We start from the raw sequence: 13,338 nt of genomic DNA, 5'->3' as shown, positions 1-13,338 counted from the left end.
AATATTCTGTGATTCTGTGATATATTGTTTTAGCACTACTCCTTTACATATTAAAAAAAATGCAACTCAAATGTAGTTGTGCCTATGCTGAATTATGTTTTTTGGAAGTAAATTATATTGTTGCACACACATCATTCACATTTTTGTTAATGAGGTAATATCTGTTTTCACTTTGCTTTATATTTTACTTATTAAATTTTAACACTTAAAAATTTTTGTTAGCACAGGCTATGTACACTTACTCCAAATACTTAGGCTGTATCACCATGCAAGAGCTACACTTTTTAAAAGAGCTGTCTGAAATATAGTTAAGAAAACATATTGCTTTAATTAGAGAAAACTACAACTTAATGCCCAGGGAGTGGTGATTGTATTGAAGTCTTATCAGAATTACTTCTTAGCATTATGAAATTCTTTTGGGGTAATTTAGGGTAAACTGTACTTTGCTCAGAGACTGTAGAACTAGTTCTGATCAATTTATTTCCCCTGTTTTTCCTTTAGTGGAGCTCTAACTTTCTTTGATGTTCAAAATATTTACCTTTTTAGCAATAGTTTCTGCATTTGTTGCATCTCGAAGAGAATTGCTCACATCTAGGAAAAGACTATCTAGACAGACTATGACAATAAATTTATAGCTTCTAAATTAAATATACAGGCTATAATTCTTCCTGAGTTTTGTGTAAATATCTCCATTTTTTAGAACTCAACCTAAGCAATCTCTGAACCCTTTGACATCAGCTGAGCTTCTGATCATGCACTTGAGTAAAGTCTGTGAATAATTCACCTCAAGTAGTACTCAGTGTGAGTACTATTGCAGTAGACATACCCCAAATAATTCTATTATTGGATATTTAATAATTAACCTAGAGCTTTGACTTTTAAGTTTCATTCAATTATTCGACCAGAGTGGGGACCGGGATGTTCCTCCCATGATAAGAGATCGTCAAAGTTCCAATGTGGGTCATGACTGGAGGACCAGCTGCAACTGTGGCTTTTTCTGGATAATTTAATTACATTCACTGAGGGCTTTATCTTTGTCAGTACGTTTATTCTGTATCTAATACATGGGGCAGAAAGACTTCCCTACAAACTTTGAATATAGAAAAAGATGGTGATTATATGTATTGTCTTTTATTGCTCCTTGAGTTTAAACTACATCCTCCAGGAATCACAGCTAGCTTCTCCCAGTCCCTCAGCTCTGAGTGTTTACTTGATATTAAGCTCAATTTTCTTACTTGTATTGCAGAACTTCTTAGGTATTCTAGTAGAGAAACTGCTGCTCCCTAGGAAACAACTGAGGCTTTTATTCCCTGAAAGACCCAAGATGTAATATTTTTTAGCAATATTATGTAAATTCTTATTAATATTTCTTAGATAGATGAGGATATTAAGAATTTTGGTACCTGGCAAATAAAAAGACATTACTATAAATCAAAGAACTGAAAAAAATCCCATAATCTTTATTTTGGAACCTTAGGTTTTTGGCTATGTTAACTAGACTTTCTAGCACCTCCTCCTAACATACAAATACACAATTCTGGAGTTTCTTCCTAATATTTAGCTGAGACAATGCATGTTCTGGCTTAAGAGATTCAGAACACAGGAAGTTAAAGTTTTGACAGATTTTTAAGACTTTCTTACTTCTTTTAATCTTTCTACTTTTCTTTCTCAGCTAATGCAAATTAAAGTACATCGTTAATAATCACTACTGTTACTGTTCTAGTCAACATAGCAGTCCCCAAAATGAGGACAGAATATCCTGAGGAAAGTTAAATTAATGGATTGCATTACTCTGAAATAACTGTTCCTCTGAGCAGTTTCAGTGCCCAGCCCAGGCGCCGTCATATTACAAGTGGGAAGTAGAAGGGGATTTGTGAAGAGATGGCACATACTGAAGTTGTTACAGAATCCTAGGGTTTCAGACTTATAAGTGAAAGTTAAGTTCTGAAGTACAATTGTGTAACACCATAAAAATAATCAGCAATCGTGAAGAAATTTGCAAGTATGTGAAACAACGCTGTGTCCAATATCATGTTCTGTTTATTTGTTGTTTAACAGCATTAAAGATTGAAATATTTTCTGTAGAAGCTATTCACATCTAAGCAACATTAGCATTAGAGCAGTACTAATTCCACTTTTGAAAAAATCTCAGGAGTTCAAAAATTGACCCTTGTTCCTTCTGGACTACAGAACTTATCCAAATGTTCATCTAGGGACATCTCTGGGGAACTGGCTAAACAGTGTGACTCTGCAAGGGCTTTGACCTTGATGAGGCAGACCTCTAGATAAGAAATAGTAATAAAAGTTGTAAATTGTTAGTAATTGGAGAAGAGCTGGCTTTGCGACTCTAATGAATGTAAACATAATTAAACTTCTTAAGATAGCATCACTGGCTGCAAATTTCTAATAAGTACAAACATAATAAAGTCTCTTAGATAGTGTCATTCTTTGTTGGCTGCTATGTCTCATGTGAATAGCACGGATATCAGGAACATTTGTACACAACAGATTGTTCACACAGACAGTTATAGAGTCTGTTAGGATCTCAAAATATAGTTGGGATAATGGCTTATTTATCAAAATTGAACAGGAACTTGAAGCTTATTGAATGAGAACTCATGTATGATTTAAAACCTATATCCGGAAATCACGAGCTCTGAATTCTGTTAGCCAATCTGATAATAAGTTCTCCATATATAATTTTATTAATATTTGTGAGGGTGAGGGGATGGGAATACTATTGTATCCTATGCATCCTATCCTACAAAATTAGAATATGTGGATCAGTGGTAATTGAATTTCTTAAAAATCTTAATGTAAGAAATTCATCATTGTAGGGACAGTGCTCAAGATTATTCTTGTGTTTTATGTGTGGGAATTTCCATTCATACAGGGGAGAACAGGAATTTAGGGCCCAGGGCCACAAAAGATTTTATTTTTGTTTTAAATTCTAACATGAATAGTTGGAATGAATACAACCTCTGTTTTTTATAATTTTGAAACATGATTGAATAAAGTTTAGATCGCATCTGTAGTTGGAAGAAGTGTTCCTAAGTTAAGCATAAACATTGAGTTGGCAACCCCCTTTATTTTATATTTCCAAAATGAAAGAATACATCCTTCTGATCTTTAAGAGGTACAAAATAGAAAAAATGAAGAAAAATTGGCTTTCTATGAACTTTCTATTCTTAATGGGACATAACTAATTGTATTTATTTTATGATTGATGCAATTGAAGGAAGAAGGACAGTTTATACTGAATATTTAAATGAGCTAGATGCTGAGATCTAAATGAACATTTATTTGGTGTAGTATTTCTTTAATCAAAGTACAGTCCTGCTAGATTTCAAATGGGAATGGGTTTTGATGGAATATGTTTATTTCAACATTTGACAGAAGAAAAAAGTAACCAATTTTCCTCTCCTGCTTAACTTTGAAACCCGTATTTGTGAGGATTTTTTATATGAAAAATGACATCTTGTTTTTTATATAAAGTATGCTCTTTATGTATATCAGTAATGTAAAATTTTATTCAAAATACACTTTCTAAATTAAACAATACAAATCAGTGGGAACAAAATTCATTTTCTAAAGGACATCTCGGTCTTCCTTAACTATGTGACCCACCTGTCATGTGAAAGGTGGGAGTTTAGATTTTTGCCTGTTGGTACCCCCAGAAAAGTCAAGACCCTGGTGTCCTACAGTCAGTCAGTATCTCGTAATGAGACCCTTCACCAGCAGATTCACAGGTCAGGGCGTACTTTGACCACCCTTGTTAGAGAGGACTCAAAAGAGTGAAGAGCTTTCAGTGGGTCCTGCCAAGGTGTTATCCATTGCCAGCAACTCATCTTAACACTTCACAGAATAACACTTTTTATTAACACAAATTGTGACAGATTAATAAGTTTCAAAGGTTGTTGGTGATAGTGTCTACTGCAAAAATATGTTTTAAAGCAATCTACGTACATATTAAGCAAGCGCAAGCTCCAATATGAAGCAATCTACTCATGTATTATAGGGCAAGCAGAAACAAAAGCTCTAGTCCTAAAAGCAGGATTTAACATGCATAGAGTACATTTCTTAGACAAGATGTCCCTGTGGGGCAAGAAGATGGGCTCAGCCCATCAACTGGTTTCAGAAATTTTGGTGGAGTTTTCTCCAATTTTGTCCCTACCCCCAGCTTACTTTTATACCCTTTCTCTATATTTTAGGTGGAGCTTGAGTGGTTTTAGTCACAAATACCTCTTATTTCTGATTGGTGTAAAGTTCTTTCACCATACCTAATGGGAGGGGGGTGGTTGTGGCTTGACACCTGAGGAGAGGGTTTCCACACTGTTGTTAGCTCAGCAGCAGAACACCTTGATTCTCCCTTGGCTGACAGATACTGTACAGTCTCATGATCTTCACAGTACCACAGTGTTCCCCCTTTCTGCCGGGATTTGAATGGAGGGTAGCTACATAATCTCCACTTCGTTCCACTCTCTGTTCCATCCCTCTGAGTAGATCATTATCTTGTATGGGGAGCATGTCAACTGCAGTCCACCCAGGGAGTTGCAGCTGCTTTTTACCCTAGAATTCTGAGTCTCCTCTAAATTTTAACCCTATCCATCATGCCACACCCACCTCATTGTCTGTTGGGTTTTGCCAACTGCAGGACACCGTTTCCCACTCCATATGTAGCACAGGCACATGCACCCAGACCTTCTTGCACCTCTGTGTAAAGTACTTGATGACTGGCAGATTAGCTATGAATTGCTGATCTGTCTATTTTAGAGCTTCAAAGACTGTCAAGGTCACTTTTACTCTGTCTAGGAGATAAAATGCATAGGGTGTTTTTCACATCAAAGCAGGTCTTAATTGCTCTTTTTCATTTCCAAACTAAATATATGTATGTACAATCTGTTGTATATTTTTCAATAAAAAGAAAACATTATCAGGTACTTTGGCTCAGTTTCGGCCTCTCTGAAGTAAAAAATCATATGTCTTCCTTAGAAATTATTTGTGTGGATATTTTACGAAAGTGTTGAGTCCTTATGGAACTGATAAATTGAGTATACACAAACAGCCTTGAAATAAATTTAGTAAAGAACTATCTGTTTATCACTGCATAGATTACTCTCTGACAGCAAGGAAGGTTTTAGATAAGAGAACTTCCAGTGAGGGTTAAAACTGATTGACTTTTGTTTGTTTGTTTTTTTCATTGTCAATCCTTAGGAAGCTTGAAAAGATTGCTTTAGTCAATTTGCTGAAGCAGGCTTTCATTAGAGATATACTGAGCGGTGCTTTAATCGGTACATAAATCCACCAATTTCAGATAATTGGTGCTAATCATCATTTCTCAACATAAAAGGACTTGAGCAAGGATTTTTGTCAACAGTAAAGTTGACATGATACACAAAGGCACAAGGTCTTACAAGGACCTTGCAAGCTCCCTCTCACTCGTGGAACAGAGCTGTTCACCTGGCTGAACTTGTGCTAGATGTACAAGGATATAGACTAATAAAAATTACATGCCCAAAATTCTGAATCTTGGCCACCTTGCAAGAAATCTGTTGCCCAGAGGTAGGCATCCATCTGCATTTCTATAGCAGGAACACAGGACAGGTAGCACCTCTATCCGTCTAACTGACACAGAGTGGCTTGTGCTCAGGCAGCTATGCTTACTCCCTCCTTACCAAAAAGAGGATAACTGCATCCAGTCTGCTTTCTTTTGGATGCTCCTCAGTTCCTTCTCACCCCTGAGCAGTGACCAAGCATTGTTTGAAAAGCACATGAGTTTGGACACGACACAGTTGTGCCACAGACCCCGGTAGCACTTCAGTAGCATGTTTTGTGCTCTATTATAGATGTGGCCAACAGGGTCCTTTATCACAAAGGCTGAAGTGCCTAAAAAATACTGTCCAAGATACTCCAGCCATTAGAAGAAAAAGGTAACTGGGGAAAAAGTGAAATCTCTTCTATTATATAGCAATGAACCATAAGGACTAGAAAGTCCTTGCTGTTTTAAAAAGTGTTGACTATCTTATTTGAATATATACTAATTATTTCTTAGATAATTTGCTTGAAAACTAGTGACTGCAATACCTTCATTAGCCCTGAAGAAACTCGAAGGCACAATTCTGTGTCTATTAAAGGGTAGGCTTCACTCATTCTGGAATGAAAAAACAGAAAGAATTATTCTACTTTGCTCCCACTAAAAAAGGTCAGTTGTACAGCAAAGAGAATCACTCATGTGACACAGGAAAAAAAATTAAGTATTGCTGCACAGTGGGACATTAGACTGTAATAGGTCAGCTGTGAACTGTTCTGGAATACAACCTCACCTGCTACTCAGAGCTTTGAGAGCCAGAACGAGAGACTCCAAGCATCCCCTGTACGATGTTGCAGACCCTGTTCATAAGATTAGGGCTATAATGCTGCCTAAATAGTTTTTTTCACCTGACCTGAACAATAAGCATTTGTTTGGGATTGTAACCTGTCATGGAAGTATTCTGGGTTTAAATCCCTTCAAGACTGAAAAAGGAATTTAACCTGTCTCCTTTTCTTCAGGATAAGTGCTTTAAATCATAGTTTGTTATATAAAATTTGGGAACAGTATATTTATGTTGCTCTAAAATTAGATCTCTGCAGTGCATTTTAAATCATATGTAAGTTTTCTAGAACAGGTAGAAGAGGTCTCAGAAGACCTGGATAAAGAAATGCTAAGTTACCAGACATGTCTAGTCCAGGAAGCTGGGTTATTGAAAGCAGGTCTTTAAAAATGCATATGCTAGAGTTTCAAATGCAAGTAATTTTTCACGTGTTTGAATTATTTAAGTCTGGCTTTATACTCCTCTGATTGCTTCTATGAGAAACAGATGGCATAAATCTAACAATAACGTGCAGGACATGGTCTCCCTTGTTAAGTAATTTAAAAAATTTCAGAGTCCAAAGATTGGCAAATGTTGTACCAAAATATTTCTTGACACTGTTCCACAGGACAGGAAGCATTCTCCATCCAGATGTTTGATTTTAAGGTACTTTTTAGTTAAGGACATACAAATCACCTTCTTGAATCAGATCAGTAATCCACACTGTCTGCCAGGGACCAGTGTTAGAGGCATAATGTCATAATATTGCATCTGACAAATCAATGCAAAATCATTATCAATGCAAAGTAATGCAAATTTTGGCTGTTTAAAATCCTAAAGATTTGAAATGTCATATTCCTCTTATGTATCATCTTATATATGCTTCATTTTAAATTACCTACTTTTTAAAATATAAATCAAGTTTCTGAGCAAAATACCATCCTCCCCAGAATCAGCTTTATTTCTGCAAAATGAAGTAATCATCTCTCCACTGTAAAAATGTCTGAAATGCTGTGGTCAGGAAAAAGCTGGGGTCAGAATAGATGGTCATTGTGGTGTTTACCAGTGCAAAATCTACGAAACATGATACTTAAACCATGCATTGTATGATAAACTACCTGAAATCCATGTGGGCTTAGCTAAATGAATACACAGGCTTTACACACTATGATGTCTTCCATTTTGCAAAATTCAACTGATAAAATACTACGGGTTGAATTTAAGGCTTTGTTAGGCGTATCAGAATGGAGGGAACATAAGGTTTTTGAATGTGGAGCTTTAGCCACCTGTCTCCAATTATACTCAGTGTGACTGCAAGATTAAAATGCCATCTAGCTCACTGCGAAAATATGTCCCATAGCATCTCCTTTTAGCTCAGGAGCATTAATGTTAATAACAGCCCAACAAAGAATCAATTTTATTTTGGTACTTTCAGCGAATAAATATTTTATACGTAGCTCTGGCAACAGTGCTAAAAACTCTCAAACACAAAATTTGAGCTCAAAACATGTACTGGCACTGAGAAAAACTGTATGTGAAACAGTGTGTGCTAACTGAATGGCTAGCATGAATGGTAGCTAAGAGAACTACATTCACCTGACAAATTCATATGAAGTAGAATGTGAAATCAAAGAATCTGTGAAATAACTATGTTGACAAGTATTGATTTCAAGTTAAATTATCAGACTGAAATGATTTTTTTACAATTATTATTTTTAGTGCCTGGCAATTTTACTCTTTAAAAAAAAATCTATGCAAAACTGGCCAGTAGTTTGGTTAATAATATATATAAAATTCTGTAAATGATATGATACCAAATTTCTAGACTTCCCCTATTCTTATTCTTATTATTACAAGGCTCCAAATCTGTAACACACTTAAGGAATCAAGTGCCAGCCATAACCAAAGTTATACACAGTCTTTCCAGTTGACAGTTAAGCATTATTTCTGCAAACTCACACCCTGAAGGTAAAAAGATTAGCGAAACTGGACCATCCTGACAGAAATGTTAGCTAAGGAGATACTGCTGAAGGTATATATTCAGAGTGTTTAAATATGAATTCCAATTTTAAGTTCCAGATGTTTCATTTCAATGTCCAAACAGGTCCTTTTACATTAAGTATAGCTGCCTGAGATCTTCTGTGTTGTTTCACAACTGCTCCTGTTTACATTCCTTTCTAGAAAAAAGGCCAAAATAGGCCCTGGAAGAGGAATAATTTGACTGTAGATAAGTAAGTAGCCATTGAATCAGTCTCAGGAATCTCTACCTTACATTTTTCATGCAAGATTCTGTCTGTAAATAGGACAGTTAGGACTGTCTTTATTACCTCATATAGTAATACACTTTAGAGATGTTAATTCTGGAGAATGTTAAAAAGGCAAGTATTAGACATTTTCATAACAGGGATCTTTGAATCACGTTTACTTCGATGCACATTTTTTTCAGATCATAATAATAATTAGCAATCAATACATGGAAGAAATCTAGCAGTCTGTGTTTGGTATACAAAACACTAGAGATGAAAAAAAAAGTCATTGCCTTCTCTGTTCCTTAGTGTTAAAGCATTTAATCCCATACTGCCTTTGGAAAAGTAACATCTCCCATTTTCAAATGAGGCAAGTCAGACACGCAGAACAGAATCCCTGGGTATCTGTAAAGTAAAAATTCAGCTTCAGGTCTTTTGATGCTCTGTTCCAGTTATGGAGACAGCAAAGATCATAAATTACATGGTATGTTGAGAGTTATAATATGTAACCTCCCTGAGTGGTGCAAAAACATTGTGTCAGACATAGAGACAGGGCTCATGTCTCTTCTATACCTTTATATCATGTTTCATCCTTCAGCACTGTACTCTAAATAAAAGAAAAAATTTCACCAGGAAAGGACATCAATGGTCTACCTGCATTACCATCATTTTGCAGAGCAACATAACCCTGATGCCATTCCCCTGTTAAAAAGAAAGTCTGTCATCTAAGCCAGGACATTATTCCAACAAATGGATCCAAATGATCATGGGCATGAAATATAATTCAGTGCAGAACAGTTGAAAACACCAAAATATGGAGGACTCTGTGCAGATCACCTGTACAGCTGTGTTTCCACCCTGATGAATCAAGTAGCTTTTCCATATCTTCTAATTACTAGTGGGTCTGAGTTGTAAGGCACCCACAAGGCTTGCTGAAATTCAATTCCTGGTCCTGAACTGGACAACCCCAAGAAATACACCATGTGCCTGAGAGTGTTGTCCAAATACTTCTTGAACTCTGGAACGATTGGTGCTGTGACCACTTCACTGTTCCAGTGCCCAACCACCCTTTGGGTGAAGAATCTTTTCCTAATATCCAACCTAAACATCCTCTGATACAAATTCAGTCCATTCCCTCGGGTCCTGTCACTTGTCACCAGAGAAGAGATCAGTGCCTGCCCCTCCTCTTCCCCTCACAAGGAAGTTGTAACTGCAGTGAGGTCTCCCATTAGTGTCCTCTTCTCCAGGCTGAACAGACCAAGTGACGACAGCCACCCCTCTTATGGCTTCCCCTCTAGAGCTGTCACCATCTTTGTAGCCCTCATCTGGATGCTCTCTAATAGCATTATATCTTTTTTATAATGTGGCACCCAAAACTGCACACAAAATTTGAGGTGAGGCTGCACCTACACAGAGTGAGGGGTTATTTATCTAATTTTTTTCCAGAAAATATTCCACTGTTTTGATGTGGTTTTATTATTACAATATTTTTAATATCAAGTGCTCCAGTAACAGGGGAAAAACTGTTTCTGTGATCTTGTCTCTTATGTTCTTTAGCACTGCACCGTTATTTGTTTTAACCCTTCAGTTTTGACCTCTCTGGCATGGGAGACTCTGCTGAAGGCATGTACCATCACCAGCAGAGCTTGCAACCTCATAGGGGCACACAAGCTACTTCCCCATTAAAATGGTTAGGTGTGAGAGACCAGGAGAAGTGTGCTGTGGAAGATTGTGTCTACAAGCAATGGAAGGCAAATATAGAAATCTGCAAGGAAATTCTTGGAACACCAGAAGAATGCACTTTTTCTACCTTTGTTTAGTGAGTCGGATTGTTAAAGTACTTTATACTCATCAGTAATGTTCATGTTGAATGTTTGGAATGTTATTGCCTTATAATATCCCTTTGATTGTCAGTTTACCACATGTCCCTCAGTGTTTGGTACCTCAACCCACGCCCTTGCTCATGATTGGTTAAAAAATGCTGCATTGCAGTATCGAATTCATTAGTAATCTCTTGTTTGAATATCTCCGCCCTTATTCTCCCTCCATTGGTTTGTATTTGCATGCTCCTCCCAGACTCCTCCCCTTTTTCCAGTACCTTCCCTCCTGACCCTATTTAAATCCGATTCTCCCCTCAATAAAGGACCATTTTTGCCTCTACTCCGAAGTGGTTGAACACTCTTTCCTAACGGGTCGCGTCGGTTAGGGCATATAGCAGGTGAAAACTGGCAAGGCAGCTGGGGTTGATGGAATTCCACCTGAAGTCTAGAAACATGGGGGCCAAGCACTCCTTGCTAAATTTCACGAGTTTGTGGTGCACTGTTGAGAACTAGGCGAACTACCATCAGACCTTCGTGACGCAGTCGTCATCACCTTGTATAAGAAGAAAGGAGATAAACCAGACTGTTCAAATTACCGTGGTATTACTCTGCTCTCCATTACTGGCAAAATCCTGGCAAGAATACTTTTGAACAGACTAATACCTGCTATAACAGAAGGAATTCTACCTGAAAGCCAATGTGGTTTCAGAGCCAACAGGAGTACCACAGACATGGTATTTGTTCTCAGACAACTGCAAGAGAAGTGTAGGGAACAGAACAAAGGTCTCTATGTAACCTTTGTTGACCTCACCAAGGCTTTCAATACTGTGAGCAGAAAAGGTCTGTGGCAGATTTTGGAACGTTTAGGTTGTCCCCCCAAGTTCCTTAAAATGCTCATCTCACTCCATGAGGATTAGCATGGCCAAGTCAGATATGACAATGCACTTTCTTAACCCTTTCTAATAACCAATGGTGTGAAACAAGGCTGCGTTCTCGCACCAACCCTATTCACTGTCTTTTTTAGCATGATGCTCCAAAGGGCCACAGCAGACCTCGAGGATCAGGACGGTATCTACATTCGATATCATACTGATGGAAGCCTATTCAACTTAAGGTGACTGAAGGCCCACACTAAGACCTTAAATCATCTTGTCCAGGAGCTGTTCTATGCTGATGACGCCGCCCTTGTTGCTCACACAGAAGCAGCTCTGCAGTGTTTAACATCCTGCTTCTCAGACGCTGCTGAGCTCTTTGGGCTGGAAGTCAGCTTAAAGAAGACTGAAGTTCTCTATCAAGCTACACCTCAGGAAGTCTTCCATCATCCCCATATCATCATTGGCCAATCACTGCTCAAATCAGTCCAGCAGTTTAATTACCTAGGTAGCATCATCTCCTTGGATGGTAAGATTGACGGAGAGATAGACAACAGGTTAGCAAAGGCATACAGTGCTTTTGGAAAACTCCATAAAAGAGTACAGTGTAATAAACACTTGAAGAAAAGTACCAAGATCAGTGTTTACAGAGACATTGTGCTGTCTACTCTTTTATATGGACCCAATTTGTGGGTCATCTACCACCACCACCTGCGGCTCTTCGAATGTTTCCATCAACACTGTCTCCGTACAATCCTAAACATCTACTGGTCAGATTATGTGACCAATACATCTGTTCTAGAACAAGCAGCAGTCACAAGTATTGAGGCCATGCTACTGAGAACACAGCTCCGTTGGGTAGGACATGTCTCAAGGATGAAGGAGCACAGCCTCCCTAAGATCCTGCTTTATGGTGAACTTGCCACTGGCTGCCGCAAGAGAGGAGCCCCAAAGAGAAGATACAAGGACTCCCTGAAACAACATCTTAGCCTTGGCCATATGGATCAACATAACTGGTCTACTCTGGCCTCCAATTGGGAGGCCTGGAGACACACTATCTATAACGCTTCTGATGCTTTTGAGAAAGCACGCAGGATCACTCTCAAAGAGAAAAGACAACACAGAAAGAATCGTGTCTTGCCGATACCACCTAAGGAGTCTTTCTGCCTTTTTAGCCACCAGTGCGCCTGTAGCAAATGTGGGTAGAGCCCTTCCCAAATCTTTGTTCACGAAGCCTAGCCATGATGATGATTATCTGTTTTGTGAAAAGGAGGAAGATTCTCCTGGCAACGGTACAACTCTTATACTTCAAAACTCAGACAATAATCCCGAGTGTGGCCATGCCTAAGTCACTTCACTTCTGCTTATCCTCCTGTAAAACATGAAAAGGAATATGTTTCTCTGTTAATTCTTTTGAACTGAAGGAACACAGTAGAATATGTCTGTGGCACATATGCCAACCAACATCTGTGTCACTGCTCTCCTACTGGAATTCAAAGAATAGATGTTATTGGTACTGACATTTCCTAGACAATAAACCAATATGTGCTTCATCACCTTTCAGTTCACATCATTTTTCCATGACCTTTTTCATCTCTGTCTCAATCTCATATGCTATTTCTCATTGTACTTTTGAACAAAAAATGAGAACTAAAAATTCGGATCAGGTCTGCTTTAAATATTTATGATTTAGGATAATATAAGGCCTTTTTTAGCATAAAGCATGTAGCAAAGCAGTCCTTAAGTAAAACTCAAAGTTAAATTTATATGAGAGTCCATACTGCTGGCATGTTTGCAAAATGCCAAACCTACTACTACTGAATCAGTTACAGGGATTCAGCTGGGGCTGAAAGGGTTTGTCTTGTCCTTTATGTCAGTCATTGGCATCGTTACATGCAACATCTTTGGGCTTCCAGATGTTTGGGAAGTAGCTGGCTCACACTTCTGAAAAAAATTTCTCTTTTGCAGCGATGTCATGCCACTAATGGCAGGCAGAGAAACTGCACAGATTCCTTCATTGAATGACCTTCTCTCTTCTGCTCCAGGAAAC

At 38.0% G+C, this 13,338-nt stretch overlaps 1 long non-coding RNA gene across 1 annotated transcript in view; it reads left to right on the top strand.

Moving 5' to 3' along the window:
• The window catches only part of LOC135410636 (uncharacterized), a 372,288-nt gene extending 359,958 nt beyond the window's left edge, over positions 1–12,330 (top strand). Inside the window, exon 4 of the long non-coding RNA XR_010428807.1 lies at positions 12,138–12,330. This is a non-coding gene — a long non-coding RNA (uncharacterized LOC135410636). The remainder of the gene's footprint in view (positions 1–12,137) is intronic.
• Positions 12,331–13,338: the final 1,008 nt, after the last annotated feature.

The sequence above is a fragment of the Pseudopipra pipra genome, chromosome 3, assembly GCF_036250125.1.
Source record: "Pseudopipra pipra isolate bDixPip1 chromosome 3, bDixPip1.hap1, whole genome shotgun sequence".
NCBI classification, from domain to species: domain Eukaryota; kingdom Metazoa; phylum Chordata; class Aves; order Passeriformes; family Pipridae; genus Pseudopipra; species Pseudopipra pipra.
The sequence above is the reverse complement of the archived record's forward strand: the minus strand, read 5'-3'. Positions and strand labels throughout refer to the sequence as shown.